Source organism: Delphinus delphis, chromosome 2, assembly GCF_949987515.2.
Source record: "Delphinus delphis chromosome 2, mDelDel1.2, whole genome shotgun sequence".
In the NCBI taxonomy this organism is placed as follows: Eukaryota; Metazoa; Chordata; class Mammalia; order Artiodactyla; family Delphinidae; genus Delphinus; species Delphinus delphis.
Window position 1 is genome coordinate 163,693,650 of NC_082684.1, and position 22,242 is coordinate 163,715,891.

The 22,242-nt window shown below is 39.6% G+C and overlaps 1 long non-coding RNA gene across 2 annotated transcripts in view; it reads right to left on the reverse strand.

Annotated features, from left to right (window-relative positions):
• The window catches only part of LOC132419891 (uncharacterized), a 41,158-nt gene extending 19,631 nt beyond the window's left edge, over positions 1–21,527 (reverse strand). For both annotated transcript variants that reach the window (XR_009518271.1, XR_009518270.1), the window contains exons 1-4: positions 21,397–21,527; positions 15,711–15,733; positions 13,301–13,382; positions 5,497–5,657 (exon numbers count right to left, since the gene is read on the reverse strand). This is a non-coding gene — a long non-coding RNA (uncharacterized lncRNA). The remainder of the gene's footprint in view (positions 1–5,496; positions 5,658–13,300; positions 13,383–15,710; positions 15,734–21,396) is intronic.
• Between the last annotated feature and the right edge of the window lie 715 nt (positions 21,528–22,242).

Below are 22,242 nucleotides of genomic sequence, written 5' to 3' on the forward strand. Positions count from 1 at the left end.
TTGAACTAATATAGCTCTATTTGACTATTCTGTCATGGGATGAAATTGAAAGTGATAAAGCTAATAAGTTAAAGTAATGAACTACCTCCACCTGGATTAATATAGATTAATGGATTAATCTACCTTGATTAATATGGAAAGCCAGTCTTAAAAATTTAAGCAAAACAAGCTATTTCTTTCCTTCTTGGTAGCAAAAATATTTTAAATTAAAAGTACATATTGGGGGCTTCCCTGGTAGCGCAGTGGTTGAGAGTCTGCCTGCCGATGCAGGGGACACGGGTTCGTACCCCGGTCCGGGAAGATCCCACATGCCGCGGAGCGGCTGGGCCCGTGAGCCATGGCCGCTGAGCCTGCGTGTCCGGAGCCTGTGCTCTGCAATGGGAGAGGCCACAACAGTGAGAGGCCCGCGTAGGAAGCCAGACCCAGACAACTGAGATTAGAATACTGCTCAAAGCATATATATTTAGTACCAATCTGTGAGAGTTTAATATTCATGTTTGATGAAAGTATGACAAATTTTTAAATGACTGGACTCTTCTGAAAGAAAAGAGCAGAGAGAAAAAAATGTAGGAATCCTTGGCCTCTTATAACCACAAAGACATAAATGTAAAATGAGAGCAGTTTATTACTTTAGAGCCATGTAGTATTTTCTTTATTCCAAGTATTTATGTACTTTGAAAATTTCTAAAATAATTTTACATGACCTCTCTTCCCATCGTTGTTGAAAGGAACAATTCATTATTTTATGCATTTATAATTAAAAGGATTAATTAAAGTAATAAATTATAAATAATAGCTGTTTGTTCTTTGAGAAAGACAGTCATTTTTCTTTTTTGGTAGCTTTTACAGCTCAAAACAAAGCTTCTGCTTTTATGATGCCATTAAATGTAATTGATATTCTTGATTTTTCCTATTATATTTTATTTGTTTTTTTAAAAAAGAAATATCCATTTGTTCATATTAACACGTTTAGATAGTTCTCACAGCCCATATAAAAATTAGACACCATGTATTTTATATCAATCTACTCAGAAAAATCCATTTGTAGCATAATAGTTTAATTGGTACATTTTAAAATGCAAATCTAGCTATTATTTGTTACTATAATGTAACATAAAAGCCAGAGAACATTTCAGGAAGTAAAGTAACTTTAAAACCCTAATTGTATAACTTCCATATGAATGTAATAAAATTCAAAATTAAATTTTCATCAAGATAAGTTATATGTATGAATATATATAAAGTGCAAATTCTGTAGGTCTTTTCTGATTGACAGTGTCATGAAACAATGAAGTAAGAAATATATTCTTAGCACAAATCGTTATCTCAACCCACAGTACATGCCTTTACACACAGGGTATTGCTCAGCTGTGTGAATGAAGATAGAAAATAAATGTGTGCGTCATCTTTTCTCAGATGACACAATTCAGTTTACGTAAAGGGCTCTCTAAGACGACTGTCAAATTACTTCCACTAAAAAAAAGAAAATATCCACCTAACGCAGGACCCTCCATTTTCAATCACGATCAGACAACTAGACATTTTGAAACAACACTTACTGGGATTTGTATCTTCCAAAAGAAGTTCCTACTAAAAAAGAGACTATGCAACAACAAGTACCTCAGATGCTAATTGTTAAATTCACATCAAAGACATGAACTTTGAAAACCTTAGGTTATGTGCTGCAAAAGGTAGCAGAAGGAGCAGATACCAAAGGATTTGGGAAGTAGGCTTCATGTTGCAGAGCATGAAATGGTTGGGATGACGAATGCACTGGAATATACCTCATCGGTAACCAGTAAATACCTACTAAAAAAAAAATATGTCATGACAGTCGTGATTGCAGAGGGCCATTCGCTAGGGCGTAAAATGCTATTAGTGGTTTACATCTGTTCTTCTATTAATGCAAAGGAAAAACAGCAACTACTTTAAGAGGATGAGAACCCAACTGCTTCCAGTCTCAACAGCAGAGATCACCATTTTGAGTACAAATGTACTTTGAACTCAACCATTTCTCAACAGACTTAGCTGTCTGATTCTCCCAAGCACCTGCAGGGGTTGAAATAGCATTAGATTTAAAGTCAGAAACCATGGGTCCAAGTCCAGACGATGCCATGTCTCACTAAGTACTTTCATCTACATTATTTCACTTAATATTTGCAGTGATTTGATGTGGCAAACATTATCAATTCCATTTCTACAGGAGCATACAAGAGTTTGGAACATAAAGTTCCAAAACTAATAAGCTGCATAACTGGGCTGGAACACAGGTTACCTGATTTCTGGTTCAGTCAGAATTCTCCCATCGTCTCCACATGCCATTCATTCACTCCTTTGCAGTATCACTATTTATAGTGGCTCCCTCATAGCTGAGCCATCCTTGTACTGTCCACATAGGAGTTGCTCATTAAACGTTTGTCCAATAAAGATTATATACTGAGCTACATGTATTAGGCACACGTCCCGTTACATGACATATAGCAGTGAACAAAGCAAAACCCGAATCTCGTGGAATTCATATTATATATATAGAGAGGGGAGCCATGAAGATTTAGGAACAAATCCTTACATATCAGAGGGTGATAAGAATCTGGAAGAAAAATAAAACTGGACCAAGGGAGAGAGGGATAGAGACGTACTATTGTAAATGAGGTGAGCAGAGAAAGCTTTTCCAAAACAGTAGCAGTAGGCAGAGGTCTGAGAGAAGTGGAGGAATGAGCCATTCAGAAATCTGGGGGTAAAGCAACCATACTCCAATAAAAATTAATTTAAAAAAAAAAGAAAGAAAGAAATCTGGGGGAAGAACATCCCAAGCAGAGGAAACAGCCCGTGCAAAGGCCCAGAGGCAGGGCTGTACTTGCTGTGATTGAGAGAAAGTGAGGGCACCTGTGTGGTTGGAACACGAGGAGGGAGCCAGGAGTGGCTGGAGATGAGGTCAGAGAGAAGGTTGGCTGGCAGGTCAGGGGACACACGGTAGGGGAGGTGAGAATTTTGGATTTTACCCCTAGTGAGATGAGAAATTGACAAGAGTGACACAATTACACTTCAAAAAGATCCCTCCGGATCATGGAGAACTGTGAAGGGCAGGAGCGGGGAGAGCTGGGATTGGAGCTGGGAGTCTTCGGAGAGAGTCTGGAGAAGCAGCAGCTTTGACAAGGAGGCAGGGCTGCTGACGGAGGTGGCGAGAAGTGGTCTGATGTTTTGGATTTGGGGACTATTTCTGTTTGAGCCAGTAAAAGGGTTTCATGGGTCATTTTGGCTACTTATTAGTTCAGAAAGCAGAGGTCACCCTTCAGAAGATGAGGAAAAGCTGGTTTAATTTGGGGGTGGTCTGTGGGTATACTTAGACTAGAAAAAGGAATTTCCCGGCACCCACAGCATCAGTACAGCCAAGCTAAGGCTCCTCATTAAATAGATATGAGGTCGGGCTTAAGGGGGCTGGCCAGCCAAGCTTATTGAAAACCTACTTGACCTATTGCACAATTTAATTAAGAATTGGATTCTTACTTGAGGGACTCATGGCTTTTCCATAATATCATCTTAAAGGCGGGCAGGGAGGAGTAGCGTGGAATCAACCAGATACTTTAACTTTAAAATGGCTGAGACGAAAATGGAGCCGCTTCATCTCTATGAAGAGAACTCTCCGACTCTCATAAGTGATTTTATTTTTAATGCATAGACTCAGTGCCTCCCTTCCCATGCAATTATCTAAGTAGATATAAATGTGCTTTGGAATTGTCTCACTTTCCAGACACCATTACTGTGACTTTGGTTCTGCCATCCTGAAGCCCAGAGTGCGATCATTTTTGATAGCTAGGACTGTTTTTCAGGTGGGTTTCCTTTGAAAAAGAGGAGTTTTCCCCTAGGTTTCCACTTCAAGAAAATTAAATTGAATTGGATTTTCGGGTACCATTAATTGATGTAACAGAGAGAACAGAAATCTGATGATTTGGCTCAAGGCTTTTTTTTTTTTAAAGAAAAAGACTTCAGTGGGGAAAGCCTCCAGGCCTAAAATACCAGCCTTCTTGCTGCTTCCACAGCAATACCTGCAGTAAAGAAAAGAAACATGCTGGATCATTTCCCTAGAGGCTGCATGTTTTTAACTGCAGTTTCTATATTCCATATTTCAGAAGAAATCCCAGAGATAGTTTATTTATAGCAAAAGTACATTTAAGAGACACAAACACTGAACAATCTAGAAAAAAACTTTTAAGTATGTTTCACTTTTTTCCCCCCAATCTAAATTTTGATTTCTATTATTTCTAATGATGACATAGAGAAAGCTTTATTTGACAGCATTATGTGCCTTGTAGGCTGTCTGGATAATTAAAAGGCTCTTCTTGTGGGCAATGGTGTATTAGGTCAAGGGTGGGTTTTTCTAGATTGAAAAAAATGTGGGTGTTGTTAATTTCATTTTGGAAAATGTACATTGAGATGCACATGTGTATCTAGAAAAGTTGTTATAATATACTAAGAATTTCTTGTCTAGAAGGATATCGACCCCCAGCTGGAAAGCCCAAAGACAAGAGAGAAGGAGGTGATGGGAGAGCTGGTATCCAGAGCATGTGTTCACAGCAGGGGTGATACTGTCCCCAATGGGGTGAAAATTGGTTCTCAAGGGGCCAGAAAATATTAGGCATTACGATGGTTGGTGGCTTTCTGTGGCAGGCAGAATAACAACACCCTCCCCCAATCCTGGCCCCATCCCATCAAAGAAGTCCATGCCCTAATCCCTGGAAACTGTGCACATGTTATGCTCTGTGGCAAATGGGAATTAAAGTAGTAGATGGAATTAAGTTTGCTAATTCGCTGACTTCAAAATGGGGAGGTTATGTTGGATTATCTCGGTGGGCCCCCTGTAATCACATGGGCCCTTAAGAGTGGAAGAGGCAGATAAGACAATGAAGAGAAGTCACAGATTCAACATTAGCTTTGAAGGTGGAGGAAGGGGACCCCAGCAGAGGCTTGTGGGTGGCCTTTAAAAGCTGGAAACAGATTCTCCCCTTGGTTTCCATAAAGGAATGCAGCCCCTGCAACCTTATCATTTTAACACAGTGAGTCACACTTCTATTCCTTCAGATGTATGATAACACGTTTGTGTGTTTAAGCTGCTCAATTTGTGGTCATTTGTTACAGCAGCAACAGAAAACTAATAGACCACCCACCCCGCCCACGGGCCATAGTATATAAACAGATGTATAGTGTGTCTACAGTACTGAAAGCCATCAGTGGGCAATTAGGGAAAATGTCTAAATAAGGGCAATAATGAAAAACTTTTGAGAAGCATTGCCCTGGGAGGTGGAAAGCAGGCTCTTCTGCTTGTATTTCATAACAGGGGACATAATCAATGTTTGGATGAATAAATTTTATAGCACCAGGATTTGTTGCTTTCTCTGGAGAAGATCAGAAAATTAGCACAAATAGAGTTATTCCTATATATGAAGAACTAAGAAAATATTCTTCAGGGAAAAGGTGGAGGGAAACAAAATAGCTTACGTGAAATAGAAACCTGAAAAGCACTGACATGGAAGAATGCCTCTATGTACATTCTTGATGGAAGAAAATATTTGAAAGTTTTTAGGCCAATATGTTAATAGTAGGTTCTCTGGGTGGTCGTTCTCTTTCTGTTTTGTTGCTGTTTGTTTCTTATGACTTTCCTACAAGAAAAGGAGGTTTTATATTAGAGGAGGTTTTTACTATATGACAACAGTTGGTACCTAGATGGGGACAAAATTTTATAATAAATACATTTTTAAAATTCAGTTTGTATAAAATGATCAGATACAAGGATATATTGTACAACACAGGGAATATAGCCAATATTTTACAGGAACTATAAATGGAGTATAGCCTTTAAAAATTGTGAATCACTATATTGTACACCTGTAACATATAATATTGTACATCAACTGTACTTCAATTCCAGTTTGAGTTGAGTCTTTATCTTTAAAAGTAGGACAAGAATTATAAAATAAATTTACTTCATCTTATATGTTGTTATTAATTTTATGCTGCAAATAAAACTATATTGTTAGAACTGTGTTATTAGAGAGTATAGATTCTTGAAAATAAAAGTAGTGCTAATTTTGTTTTTTCTTTCTTTCTTGGACAAATTTATATGATTACTTGGAAGATCTTTCACTTCATGTCTAATAACTGTGGCATAACTAAACAGAGGGTCATGTTTGCAAAAATATTTGAAGGCTTCATTAGTTTTCCCTAATCCTTCTATAATCAAATTATTCCCTTCTGAAACAACTATTCTGTGTTCCTCTTTGTGCATTTTTTTCTCTCCCTCAGTCTCTCCCTCGGTTTAATTGGTAAATTGTACCAGATCCTCATTTGTCAACGATGTGCCCTATAGTTGGAAGAGTTCACCAACATTTCTTTTCATCAAATTCATTACTCCCATACTTTTAAACAAGATTTTCAATTTCATTTTGCATTGGATAATTAGGTGTTTAAGAGTTAGGCATGGAGGAAAATTTGAGTGAGTGCTAATTTTATAATTTTTTAAAAAATATTTATTTATTTGGTTGTGTGGGGTCTTAGTGAGGCAGGTGGGCTCCTTAGTTGTGGCTACAGGGCTTCTTAGTTGCGGCTCGCAGGCACCTTAGTTGTGGAATGTAGGCTCCTTAGTTGCTGCACACGGGCTCCTTAGTTGTGGCATGCGAACTCTTAGTTGCGGCATGCATGTGGGATCCAGTTCCCTGACCAGAGATGGAACCCAGGTCCCCTGCATTGGGAGCACGAAGTCTTATCCACTGCTCCATCAGGGAAGTCCCTAATTTTATAATTGTTTAAACTCATTAGTTAATAATATTCTGATGACCTTTGTTTCTCTACATAACTTCAAACTGGCAAGAACTTAGATAACGAACATTTAGATAAGACCACCCTGCATGTGAATAATTTCGTAATATTTCATCACACACACATAAATGCACACATACTCTCTTATTTATATTCTGTAACTTATTTTCAAATACATGAGCGTAGAACTTTTGAGAAATCTGCTGCCATACTTTTAAGAGAGACCTCAAGGCCATTTTACCACCACAAAACACATAGCTCACAGGTTTTTAATGAGAATTTAGGTATATTATGTTAGTTTGATTTAACAACAAAAAAGGGACAAATGTGCGATGGTTTCAGCATAGTGTACAAATATACATCCTCATGGATAAGAAACTGAATATATATTGATAGCACCCACAACCAGCAGAGATTCTTTTGGCCTAGGTTCTGGGGACACATAGAACTTACAGCTCAATGGGTTAATGAAATTGCCCATCTCTATTACTGAAGGTTTCTCAAAATTCTTGTTTAGTCCATTGTCTTTAACAATCTCAGAAAATGAGTGTCTTTTCTAAAGAACTGAGGGTTTCCAGGGCAACATACCCACCCCCGCCCCCAGCACTGGACATGTGTCCCTGGCCTTTGATGAGCATCTTGTGGTGGAGTCTTCACCCCTGTCTCCAGCAGTGAGGCCTCACTCGATTTTGACATTCCCAAGAGCCGTTTTTCCAGCCCCCGTGTGTATTGTCTCAAAGCAAAGAACGTTAGAACTGAGAGTCTCCTGTTGAACATCGAGCTGTATGTCATCATTTCATGGATAGAGAAACAAAGTGCCTTGGGCACTATTGGTGGTACTGCTGACAGCAGAGCTCATCAGACATAAATGCTCCCAAGGAAAATTCCTCTGAGAAAGGAGGCTGTGAAGATGTGATCGTTCTAAACAATTCTTAATCCACACAAGGCAAATTTCCCCCAACCAGGGTACTCACATTTGTTGAAGGGGCAGAGCCCTGGAGGATGAATTGAAGAAGAAAATTTGCCAGGGCTTCAGAGGACTCCACATCCATCTAGCCCTTATCTGTAGGCTCTCCAAGATGCCCTGGAGTGCCCAGGTAGGTGAATGTTGTTGGAAGGTTGAACACTGTTGTCTTAAGCAAGCAGAAACACCCTTCCAGGTGGATCAGAGAGAGCCACAAGCTTTGGTCAGAACCAAAGTTACCACTGGAGCACGTGCGGCTTTGGGCAGCTTCCTCTCCATTTGCCCATAAACCAGGCCTTCCTGATCTGTGGGATACATTTCTGAGTAAAGTTATACCCCCCTCACATCCTCACACTCCTCCCTACAACACCCCTCCCTCCCTCCTGCACCAGATGACTGGGGCTCCCCCCCTCCTAAAACCCTTTTCTATACATCCCTCTTCCATTCAATTTCATGTTCCCTATTTCCCTTAGGACACACATTTCAAGAGTCAAATCCTTCCAGAAACTTCTCTGGCTTATCTCAGAATGCTTACCACTTTACTCTGTTCTCCTTGGAGAAATACTTTTAGATAGATAGATAGACAGACATATTAGATACGGCAATATAGATTTGGTTTCCTCTATTAGATTTTAATCTCCTAAAGCCCAAACAGCACATTTTCCTATTTCTTTTATATTCTCCTTCTCCAGCTTTTTACACTCTGTTTCACCCCCCCCACTCCACACACACACACACACACACACACACACACACACACACACACACACATGTACACACACAACTCTTTGAACAACCTTCCTCAGCTCTGGCCCTGGACGAGCCTCTAATGTGTTCTCGGGCTCCATTCTTGCTGACAGCATTCTGGGCCTATTACTTACGTTGTTGAACCCAAGTTTGTGTTCCCGATGCACAGTGAGGCCAAATAAAGCAAAACGTCAGAGTTAGGAGCAGAGACAGGTTTATCGTAAGAGCCGTGCAAGGAGAATGGGCAGCTCGTGTTCAAAAGGCCCAAACTCCCCGATGGGTTTCAGGGGAGAAGTTTTCATAGGCAAAATTTAGGGGGAGAGCTGCAGGGTGTGTGACCCTCCTCTGATTTGTTGGTGGTGATATAAGAGGGTGGTGCTTTAGGAGTCTCAATCATCAGCCTTCTTTCTGGTTCCAACCAGTCTGGGGTCCACAGCTTGTGCTCAGCCTGAAGTTACCATCCTCCACCTGGGTGGGTGCCTTATTTCCTGCAGAAGATCTCAGAGAAATGTATCAAATCGATATGCACATGCCCCCATTGTTGTCTGACCCTCACCTGGCCTGAGTTTAAGGACATGCTCTATTTCCAGAGATTGGAAATCATGTTTCTTTATCATCTTTAAGACCTTGGATATCAGCTATGCTTTCTCTCACAGGGGATCTATATTGGGCTTATGTTTTCTGGAACATGAAATCCTCTATTCCCTAAAGCAAATGAAAAATACAGAAATTTTCTCTGTCTATTCTCAAAGATCCTTTAAAAACCTATCTTCTCACTGTTTATCTGACATCTGTTGCCTACACACATGCACTCCACATCCACTTTCACCAAACAGACCACCCTTACTCTGGTTCCTAAAACCAGAGTCCAGAAATCTCTGCCCCTTCCCAGGAGCCAAGTCAGTGGCTTTCATCTTTCTCCCCCTGAATCTGGGGCTCCCTCCACAAGGGGCAGGAAGAGGAGAGAGCAGAGAATTGTGAAGTTTTTATTGTGTGTTTGAAATTGTCTTGGTCAAGGGCCCTGCCTGTGTTATCTCATTGAGGACACACGGTGCTCTGAGAAGGAGGTGTTGTCATGTCCATTTGGTAAAGTAGAAAACTGAGGCTCAGAGAGCTGGAGTGACTTGCCCCAGGTCACACAACCAAGATTCAAGTGGATCTGAACCCATGGAGCTGAGCTCAGCATTGCTCCCCAAAGGAACAGGATCCATTCATTGTGTGAGCTCACCGTTCCTCAGAGAATATGGTACAGGGAGGAACACCCCATACTCAAGGCGAGGCCACCTTTGATCTAATAAACATGGGGGTGACTAACTAAGATGCTCTTCGATGCAAACACAGGCTTGACTGTCATTAAGCTGAGCATCCTTGGAAGGATCGTGTTATGTTCTTGTTTTCGCTGTGGTCCTTTAAAGAAGCTCTTTTTTTCCTGTGGCCATGTTTAATCTTACGGAGTCAGTCACTCCCTTGAAGGAAGTTAAGCTGATGGGGTGAGACTGAGTGTGCCACCAATATTTCCAGTCATGACACCAAGGAAAAGACAGTCTTGACCGCCAAGACGATTAAAACAACTGCCTCGTCTGCCTCGGTCCAGATAGCAAGGCTGGGGCAGAGAATCTTCACTGCTGAGGGAGATGGAAAGTAGCCCGTGTGGTGACTGCCCCCAGCTCTGCAGGCTGGCGTGAAGCGGAAGAAGTACTCCTTCCTACTGAAGAGGTGCTGGACTATGATGTGGAAGCCTGCAGGGTCACGGCCAAGGTGACTGACTCTTGAGAGCTCTGGGGCTTTGGGTGAGCAACTTACTCTCCCTGAGTCTATACTCCCTTAGCTGCAAAACAGGAGATCTTGTACCTCCCTCATAGGCAAAAGAGTAGCTGACTTGGGAATAAAATATTAATGATTATTTTTTTCTTTTCCTTTCTGGTCAACACTAGTGGTCTCGCTACATTGGCAAAATGAGTCCTAGGCAACATAAAGATACAGAATGCCACCAAAGTGGCACAGAGTCAGTTTGACAAAGCTCATATTAATAAAAGTATGAGAAAGATGCATTCCCATACACGGAATGTGGGAATGTATCCTCTGGGGAGGGTGACAGGGCATTATGCATTAAAATTAAAAATCCACTTACCTTTTGACTTTGCTCTTCTATAATTTTATTGTATAAGTGTGATGTGGTATGTATGTATGTGGGTGTTTGTGTTCTAAATGTCCAAAATAGGGGACTAATTTTTTAAATGTACAACATTCAAATAATGGGCATTGTACAACTATTTTTAAAAGGATGTATTGATATGAAATAGTATCTAAAACACTCAAAGCAGTGAGAAAACAGCACAATTGCTTCTCTCCTTCATTTATTTATCAGGGATAAGCTTTGCCTATAGAAAGTAAAGACAAAGTTTATTAATATTTTTGAACTTTTTATTTGACTTTTCAGTGAGAAAGAAGAAATATTGTACCTAAATCCTGGAGTTTATTACCCTGCAATTGTTTATGGCTTTTGTTACACCAAATTTCAGCAGTTGAAACGCATCTCGATATATTTTAAAGATGGCTTTACTTAGGTGACAGCTCATATAAGTTTTATTCCTGAATCGGTCCCCCTTATAGTGGAAAAATACAATTATTTAAATAGACCTCCTTATTTTGATTACAGTTTTGAAGGACTGAACAGGAATGTAGGAGAAACTGGACTAGTTTAGCTGTGACGGGCTATGGAGCGTGTACTTTTCTCTTGATGTTAAAAATGTTTTTGAAATATTTTGGAGGCACTGTGTGTGTGTGTGTGTGTGTGTGTGTGTGTGTGTGTGTATGATATCACTTCACACCACATGACAGTTGGCAAGGATGTGGAGAACTGGAACCTTCATACATTGCAGGTGGGACTGTAAATGGTTTGGTCAATTTTGGAACACAGTTTAGCAGTTTCTTAAAATGCTATACATACATTTACCATATGACCTGACAATTCCACTTCTATCTGTTTACCCAAGAGAAATAAAAACATATGTCCACATAAAAACTTGTGCACCAATGTTCATAGCAACATTATTCATAATAGCCAAAATGGGGGAAACAACCTAAATTTCCGTCATCCGGTGAATGGATGGTTATAACATTGTATATCTATCTTCACAATGGAATCCTATTCATCAATAATGAGGAGTGAAGTACTGATACAGGCTGCAACGTGGATGAACTTGGAAACTTGATGTTAAGTGAAAGAAACTAGTCAAAAAGACCACATATTGCATAAGCCCATGTATGTGAAATGTCCAGAATAGGTAGGTAACTGTATAGAGACAGAAAATAGATTAGTGATTTCTCAGGGAGTGAGGCTGGGGGATAGGGGTCCAAATGGGGAGTGACTGCTAATTGGGACGTGGTTTCTTTTGGGGGTGATGAAAATGTTCTAACTCAGATTGTGGTGGTGGTGGTGAGGTCTATAAATTTACTAAACACCATGAAACTATACATGTCACAAGAATGAATTTTATGATATGGAAATACTACCTCAATAAAGCTGTTAATGAAGATGGGAAGGTTACCAGTGTGCAGAGGACACTAGCAAGAGGTCCAGACCATGGTCATTGGAGAGGTCTGGACTAGGTATGTAACCAAAGAGGCTTGCGTAAAAAATTTTGCATACAAAGTCTTTATTTTAACAGGACATGAGTATAGAGGAACATGTAATCTTTAACCGGAAAACATTTCACTGCTGAGTTTTCTTTGAAATAATGTATCACGGTGAGAGTGCGCTGTTGGAATGTCCACCTTGACAGGTTGCTCTTCAGATTACTTTTCCCTCAGAACAAGTCGAGTTGTTTCCTTCTTCTTTTTTAAAACAACCATAAATAAATGGAAATTTTTGACATACTGTACAGCACAGTTTGTTTTTTTTTCTTTAGAGACTGTGGGAAATGTTTTAGATTTTATTCCATGTGGAATTCACAAACAAACAAGAAACATAACAAGAAAAGCCTGTCCAGTCTTACCCACTCTTTTTAACTTTTTCTGAAAGCTGGCTAAGATACCAAATCTGATTCTCTTTTTATCTACCCAAGGGCAAGGATCCTCATTAGCAAGGAGAAAGCTTGCAGAGCTAAGAGGACTAAGTGAAGAATTCAAGGTCATCTCACCAGGGCATGAAATGCTCACAAGGTGCCGAGTTGGCAGTAAGAAGCCAAATGTCCACGGAGTGAAACAGAATACATTTCAGTGCTCAACTTTCACCCGCATTGATCCCTTTCCTAAAAGTTTTGTTAATGAATGATTACAGAACACCAGAATGTGGGCAGGGGAGGAGGGGAGAGTTGAACCTTTGTTTTAATCACAGTGATGGCAGAAATAGTACTTTAGAAACCTGCACATCAGACTACTCGTTTCAATTCCAAAATAGCGTTATGATCAACCTGATCATCAATTCCGATGGTCAAAGAACACCAGTGCACAAAGAACTCTTGGACGTTGGTTACCTTCTCAACTTTATTGAGGTACAATTTACATACCATAAAATTCATCTATTTTAAGTATAGGATTCAAAGACTTTTAGTAAATTTAGAGAGTTGTGCAACCACCACCACAATTCAATTTTCTCTACAGAGAACATGGTTAGAATCTGAAAAGCTGAAAGAAATTAAAGAAAGGGCTTACAGAAGGTGAAATGACCTGTTAAGAGTAAGATATACTGAGTTCAAGAACTTTTTAATTTTTTTAAAAAAATGATACCATTTATACCATTATACCAAATTATAACATTTAAAAATGTTATACCTTTGGGATTCCCCTGGTGGTCCAGTGGTTAAGACTTCACCTTCCAATGCAGGGGGTGCAGGTTTGATCCCTGGTCGGGAAGCTAAGATCCCACATGCATCACAGCCAAAAAACCAAAACATAAAACAGAAGAAATATTATAACAAATTCAATAAAGACTTTAAAAAAATGTTATACCTTTTAGGTATATGTTCCTTACTTCTTATTTTAAAATTGAGGCACACCGTTACTGCTATTTCAGGGATATTACCAGAAATAATGGTAAGCTATTCTGGTGCCATCTATGTTTGCTTCAAAAAATAAAAAGCCTTTGATGCAAGAATTCTCAAAACATTTTAAAAACTGAAGTGTTTGAATTCTGCCTTAAAAATAATTGAAAAAAAGAATAAACCCTTGAGAGGTATTCAGAGATTTGGCTGCTTTATTTGGCAATAATGTCTTCCTTTAAGGAAAATGAAAAACAGATTCATAGAAGTAATCAAACAGGGCTTCCCTGGTGGCGCAGTGGTTGAGAGTCCGCCTGCCGATGCGGGGGACGCGGGTTCGTGCCCCGGTCTGGGAAGATCCCACATGCCGCGGAGCGGCTGGGCCCGTGAGCCATGGCCGCTGGGCCTGTGCGTCCGGAGCCTGCGCTCCGCAGTGGGAGAGGTCACAGCGGTGAGAGGTCTGCGTACCGCAAAATAAAAAAAAAAAAAAAAAAAAGAAATAATCAAACAAAGTTGTGGGCCAAAATGGTAATTATTCCCATAAAATGATAGTAAAGGAAGCTGTAATAAAGAAGAAAAAAACACGTTCTGTTTTTCTTGATCTGTATTGACTGGGTGTGTAATGGAACGTGTGTTTCTCCCACATTCCTTGGTTACCTGCTTCATTAAACAAAGAAGCTTACTTTTCTACTCTCACCCTCACAGGGCAAAAATGCATTCAATGAAGATATGGCAAGACCAGGTCTAGACAACAAGCACTGGGGTCCACCGTAAACACGGTTCCTCCAGCTATAAACTCTGTGTAACTGACAATGACGCTCAACGCAGTCTTTGGGCCACCAAGGAAACCATCAAGACTTCTTCAATACAAGGTTGTCTATGGTGACCAAGAGAATTATAGAGTTATGGTCATATTCCAAGTAACTCTGGATAATTATTAAGTAATCAAAGGGCGTTTAGCCCTAAATTATTCTGTACATCATCTGACAACGACCAAATCATCTGGAGAATAGCAGTGTTAACCCGCATATAGTCTGAGTAGATGGTTTTATGCATTCATTCATTTACTCAGTCAGTCAACTGATATTTACTAAGTTTTTAATATAAGCCTCATAGAGTTTACATAGCATGAATCTTTTTATTTGGTCCAACATATGAAGGCCACAGAAAGAATTTCTTCTGAACAACTTTACTTTTCCCTGTAATGACAACATTTAATAACTGTGAATGTGCCATGATCTTTACGTAAAGAAAATTCACTGAGTTACCCTACAGTTAATAGCCAAAAAAGTCTATCAATTACATTTAATCCAAATCTGACACCTTTTCTCCACTATCATTTTCCCCCAAAAGACATATAATTATTTCAGTCAATTTCAAGCAGCCCTGACTTTTAGAATAGTTATTCTTTTCCAGGTGTTCACAGACGTGAGATTTATAGCAGGAGGTTGGGAAGAAAGAACTTTTGGTTCCCATCTAACTTTTCTGGACTTGGTAAGTGAAATGAAAAAAGCAATTTGAACGATCCTAAGGAGGAAAACCGGAAATGAGGGGCTGGGATGTGTGGGGCAGAGTCTCTCGCTCCCTACCTGGACCTTTATGGCAGAGCTGCTTTCCCCTGGCTTCAAAGGCACCTGGCCAGTCACCCACAGGCCCAGTTATGGCTATAGGGACACGGCATAAAGCTCACACGACACCAAAATCCCAGACACATGCCTCTAGGTGACTGATAGGAGACAGAATCTCTCACATAAGCCTTAGTGAAACACTTCAGACTGGAATTTACATACAGTCAGAGAAATGAAAGCAAGAGCGTGCAAATGCCCCATCCAAGGTCGCTGAGTAAGCCAGCGTGTAGGCCAAGTCAATCCGTCCTCAGCTCACTATGTAAACTAGTAAATTCCACCGTCTGCATGGAAAGCCTCAGACTGAATTTCTGGGGAAATGTCATCTTTTTCAGACAGCGCTCTCTGTAGTTTTATAGAGATTTAAAAATCGTGTTACAGTATTTTTTTTATTGGGTTTTATGGTATTTTTGTAACTTATTCATAGCTCTGTATCTGAAAACACTTTGTGGATTTGGATTTCATGGATGAAAATATTTATATTCTTAATGATAAACACAATAGCAGACACATTTTGTTATACATTGTTCTTAGCTTTTACTATAATGTGTATTGACAATGGATATTAAGTGTACTCACATTTTAAGAAATCCATTATTTTTCTGTGAAGTTTCATGGAAAGATAAACAAAACGCAGTTCCAAGTTAAACATACTTCATTAATGACGGTAACATACTAACATTAAGGTCCAATTTTTGCTACTCAAGACACATCAAAGTGCTAAAACTGGCTCAAAATCAGAATAGTTGTTAAAAAATAAGCCCCTGATTTGACTCCTAGCAGCCTTTATTCTTTCCTAGGGCCATATGCTCCCCATGGAAAACATCAGCCCTATCGTGGCATTTGGGCATTATCTAGTGAAACGTGTCCCATTTGCATGTCACTTCCAGATTCGGGGCAAAAGGTCAGGTTAGAAGCATTTTTCCTGTTTCCTATCCACCCTCCCATCTTCTCTCCTGCCCCTGGCAATGCTCACTCAATCCTGGAAAAAAACTTTCAAGGCAAACATACATTTCTGGAAGCCACGCTAAATAACAACAATTCTGGCTTGAAAATTTCCACAGGTGATCTGCTTTCTGCCCTCTCCCTCTCCCCTTCAGTATATGTGTTTCCGATATGCCTGGTGTGAAGTCCTCAAGACCAAGAATTAGAGGTCTTATATAACAGCTCATTTGAAAGCCACCAATGAGAAGCAAGCCTCCATGTATCTCTCTGCATTCCTGTGATTTCACTAAATAATAGAAGAAGCAGCCCAGTACACAAAAGGACCAAAATGCCTATGGAAGCTCATTGTCAAGTTACTGTCTGGAGCATTCAAGTTGCTGTTGCTAATTAAAGTCACACTACTGAGACTAAGACTTACAGGGAAAAGAATTCTGAAAACAAGGTATCAGAGATATTTTGTTTAAAATGTACTGGACTCAGGGACTTCCCTGGTGGTCCCGTGGTAAAGAATCTGCCTTCCAATGCAGGGGATGTGGGTTCGATCCCTGGTTGGGAAAATAAGATCCCACATGCCACAGACAACTAAGCCCACGCGCCTCAACTAGAGAGCCCACATGCCGCAAACTACAGAGTCCACATGCTCTGGAGCCTGCGTGCCACAACTAGAGAGAAGCCCGTCCCGCAACGAAGGAGCTTGCATGCCACAATGAAGTTCCCGCCTGTTGCAACTAAGACCCGACACAGCCAAAATAAATAAATAAATATTAAAAGAAAATGTACTGGCCTCACACAGATAAGCTTTCTTCTTTCTTTCCTTCCTCCTTTCTTTCTTCTTTCCTTCTTTATTTCTTTCTTTTCTTCTTTGTTGCAAAGATGCAGCTATATTTATTGAGTACAATTGATTGCTCTAAAAGCTTGTTGGGGCTTCCCTGGTGGCACAGTGGTTAAGGATCCGCCTGCCAATGCAGGGGTCACGGGTTCGAGCCCTGGTCTGGGAAGATCCCACATGCTGCGGAGCAACTAAGCCCATGCGCCACAATTACTGAGCCTCTGCTCTAGAGCCCATGAGCCACAACTACTGAGCCCGGTGCTGCAACTACTGAAGCCTGTGTGCCTAGAGCCTGTGCTCCACAGCAAGAGAAGCCACCGCAACGAGAAGCCTGCATGCCACAACTAGAGAAAGACTGCGCACAGCAGCAAAGACACAACGCAGCCAAAAATAAAAATAAATAAATTTTAAATAAAAATTAAAAAAATAAAAGCTTGTTGAATTCAAGTACAATAATGGGACGCACCCAATATATTCTCTCTAGCAGTAGATTACTGTGGATGCTCAAAATGACTCAAATCTAAACAAGAGCAAGTCAGCACTTAAAATAAAACCCCTCTGAGTTTCAGAAATCAGAAGCAGAAGCTACAAGTTCCTTTAATAGCAACCACTGTTCATTGTATCCGAATAATTAAGGATGAGAAGCTAAAATATAACCATGGACATTCATCTACGACTGACATGCTTGTGATACTGGCTTACAAATCCTTGTATCTTCATTTTGTGACTAGCATCCTTTATGTCTTTTTTTTCCCTGGAGAGGAAAATAGAGTACTTTTGCAATGCCAAGGAAATGGGATGACAAACTGCTAAGACATTTTTATCCTTATTCAGTCTCACCCACTTGAGTGAGATGCAGAGTAATCTCAATGGATACAGTCATTATATAAAGCTGAGAAGGAATTAAGCATCTAGGAATTTCAAAATATAGTGCAGATCAGTAAAGACGGTCCATAAATTGTGATCCACGTCAGGACGCAACTGCTCATGGCCAATGACCAGGCATTAAATATGATTAATTCACAGATTTTGATAACAAGATCTGACAGAGGGAAATTATTGTCATTCCGCTCATATTTTCCATATGACAGTTTATTTCAATACTTCAAAATAGAAAATTATTACTAGAAGAATGTAAAGATGTGAGATCAAAGGGGGAAAGGAATACTTTGGAATCTGTGGAGGTCACCACTGCTGTGGAAGACAGTTAAAATGTGTTTCATTAATATTCTTCATGCGCCAACACCAAATGAGAGAGGCACCAATGTAAAGTGGTACCATTTTGAAATACTCCAGATCAGAGTGGGGCAGCTGAGCATTGTAACAAAACTGTCCAAGGATGATCGGTTACTCTGATGCAGCATTATGCCCTAAGAGATCGTAATATTGAGGACTACTTGACATTTTCATTTAGAATATCTTATGACTAAGATCCAAAAGAAGCCAATATAAGCTCTCTATTGAATACTTAACTCTGTCTTATTGTGGGTATCTTGTAATCTACATCTCAGTAATTATGATCTCAATGTCTTTACAGCCTCACACTTTTGTGCCATGAATACATCTATTAGAATTTAGATCATAACGAGGTATATTGTCCAGACTTACACACAGAATAAAAATAGTAACTAGAAAACTCACAGCAAAAGGAGAGAATAATAATTAATCTTTTAGCAAATTGGATTATTCTTATACATTTCCTTCCCCTTCTGTGAAAAAGAATGGTCCCACAGTTTAAAAGAAATCTTTTAAACTGTGACGCAGTTTAAATGAAGCACCCCAGTTCATTTCCAGCTTAATGGGAAGGGGACAAATTTATAGGATAAGAAAATCAACCAACCCAAAAAACATCTTCAAGGCAACTAATTTATTAACATTCCTCAAATATACAAAACTGAAAAAGTAAGAATAACTCTCTACATTATTGTTTCAAAGAGGGACACAGTGATGTAAATTTATGAAGACTTCTTTCTAGAAATATTACTTAAGCAAGTATCTTGTAAAGTAAATATTAGGTGATTGAGTACATCATTTGAACAATATTTTAGTCCAATCACACCTGAATTGATTATACTGGACAGTAAATAAATATTAATAGCAAAATTACCACATAAGTATCATGAACTTAATTCTTATCGTACTTCAATGAACAACACCATATAAATGTTAGACTAAAGGAAGAAAATGATAATTGAATGTAACCGTTCTCCCAAGACTGGGTCCTTACTAATATGTAACTGTGGTTCTGCGACTTCCTGAAATGTTTCTTCCCATCATGCTGTGTGGTGAAAAGACTCATCACTGAGATTTCCACAGACGCCAGCAGGAAAGCAGCCCAAAACAAGGCTGCAGGGACTGATGTGAGAAATGCCTCCTTCAAATGAGATTTCCCAAATGACACGGCACCGGAAAAATTCCACTGGACTGTCTGAACTGGGAAATGGGTTCTGTGAACTATAATTATCAGAGTACGAACAAAGATGTTTCACGAAAATAGGTTTATTCATCTTAGGAGGAAAATAATCCTCTTTGCTTGATTCCAAGTATGGGATATTTCTCAGAGAGTAAGTTCTAATAGTGGTACTTGCTAACACAAAATACACCCTGACATGTAGAATTTTATTGCTTTAGAAAAAGAGAAAGACTTCAGAGAACACCTACAACTTTATACCTGTTACTTTCCTTTAACCCGTGACTTCTCTTCTTGTATCAAACATGTAAAACTTATGTATAACCTCTCCTATCCTGTGTCTTCTGAATAATCCATGATATCGCTTTCTGTGAATCTTCTCTTTTAAGTAATGTTGGCTTACTACATTGTGGGACTTAATCATATTTCATAGTTTTGTGAAAAGGTAATTAGCTACCCTATCAGTCTAGAACTCCAACATCCCAGAATATAGGAATTTGAAAGCATCAACAGGACACAAAAAGTTCATCATTTTCATAAATTTGAAAAATGTCCCTCCAACCTTCCCCTTGAAGTTAGGTGACAGAGACTGAGGTCTCTTTCAGAAGTCATAGCCCACAGTAACTCATTTCTGGATGACTCCATGTCTTACTTCTTTTGTGTCCTTCAACAGGCTAACATGAAGAAGACGCCAAGACATTTATTAGGTGTTGTTAATTTAGTTGTTAACCACATAAATCCTCCAAGTTCCTATTGGGGTAAAAATGTATTTTTTAAAAAAACAGAGTTCTCAAATCATATTATTTTACATAAAAACAGTATCTACAATTTACGTAGCAGTCACCAAGCTACGTAGTTCATTTAATTTTCATAGGATTGCTATGAAATAGGTATTCTGATAATCACCATTTTACCAACAAAGATATTGAAGTTGAGAAATGGTAAAGACCTTGCCTTGGAGCAAAGAGCCAGCGAATAACAAAGGTGGGATTTGAAATTAGAGTGATCTAATTCATAACCTGTATCACAAACCCTGCCACCACAAGAATCTTAGTCTGCTATGTTATAATTGTTTTACTGTAGACTGTATAGGGTTGAACTGTATTACTACTAACAAAATTATATTTTCAGGGTGTTATTCTGAGTAAAATACTCTTTTAGGATTTCTGCTTCCAGATATACCCTTTCACCTGAAATAAAACAAACAAACAAAAAAAATCTAGACAAAACATGTGAAACAATAGCTTTAAGACACTGGATATCAGACGTGAAGAACAGTGTCCCTGAGATACAGGAAATGAATGGGATGAATTTACGGTTGCTGCATCTCACTGCGTGGAGTGGATGTCCAGACTGTAGTGCCGGGGAGAATGTTTTGCTCCTGGCTTGAAGAGACTGAGCTTGGAGTCTGAAGAGGTAAAGAAGGTAGAATGCCAGGGAGAAAACTGTACAAACAAGAAGACTTAAAATCGGCAGAGGTTCCCCTTTGGAGATTTAGCAAAAGCATACACATTAGGAAGTGACCCAAGTCTAGAGAAAGAACCACCAAAACGGCTACAGGCAAGATTTCTCCAGACTTACATAGAGATGGAAATAGTATGCATACTCATGGGACATAAGGAAGAATATTCAGAAGCATCTTGAATAGCAATGGAACCAAATCAACCCCAGACTAAAAGCTGCTGTGGTCCCGCCTACAAACTTCATTTACATGGTTTCTCACTTCCTTTTTTGTCAACTTAGGGTTCCTTGTCTGAACCATGAGAAAGAATAAAATACAATGATGAATTGCCAAACATACAAATAATCAGTAAGTCTTATGCAGGTACGCTGGGATTTGACACTGATATCTGCTACTAAGTTATGCCAGAGTTCTTGCGATATTCTCCGCCACACAGAAATCCAGTGCTTTAAGTGATTAATCCTCCTTTCCTATCAAGAAGATACTCGGAGGAAACTCTGAGAGATCCCCATTTTTGTAGAGATTTTAAAAAGTGCCAAAGGTCTATCATCTACACTAGAAGAAATAATCTCTGAGAGGCTTTGCCAATAGATGAGTGTAATAAAACGAGCGGACATACCCTTTCTTTCAAATGTGGTCCCGCTTTCAAAGGCGTGCTGCCGTGTGCATCGTGAGCTGGCTGCCTGCAGTAGCATGTGAGGTAGCCCAAAACTGACTGCTTCAGACGGAGACAGACCCTCTAATTGTGGCTGTAACAGGACCTGAGAGATGGAAGACAATGGTATTGTTTAACTCAGAACTGGGACGATGTGGCAGAGCAGAAAGGTAGAAAGAAGCTCTTCCACGTAACTTTTTTCTGGAATAAGGCAGGGCGTAAATAAATAGTAAAATTTTCCTCTGCCGTGTGCTAGGAAGATTATCCCATAACCCTCAGTTTCTCAGTGTGGTTTTTCTCTTTTGCTTTTCTCTTAGATTTTTGTATCCTAGAAGGTGTGTGCTTTGGTATACAGTTCTGAGATGAAATAAGGTCCTGGAAGCTCCTTAGCCCTTACTCTGCTCCCTGCACCACACACAGTATCTCTAGTGAGAGGCTCTATTAAGAGTAGAAAGAAAGTTGAATACAAGCTTCGCACAGGAAATATTCACCAACCACAATCTGCTGGTCACACATCCAATGTACACTCATATTATGGATGGTTGCATGGTCACTCGGTAGAAAAACTGGACCCAACTTTGATAAGATAGCCCAGAACTCACTTCACAGAAACACAACACTTGAGAATCCAACCTGGGTTCCATGCTTTCCTCTTAAGGAAATACCAGAGGTACCAAGTGAAGGAGGAAACATTGTCCTGGCTTTGAACCTCTGCAACTGCTACAAGAGGGAGCCTGGTGTAATTGACACAAACGGGCAGCTATATCCTTTTGCCAATGAAAGTATCACTTTAAACAGTATTTCTTCAAA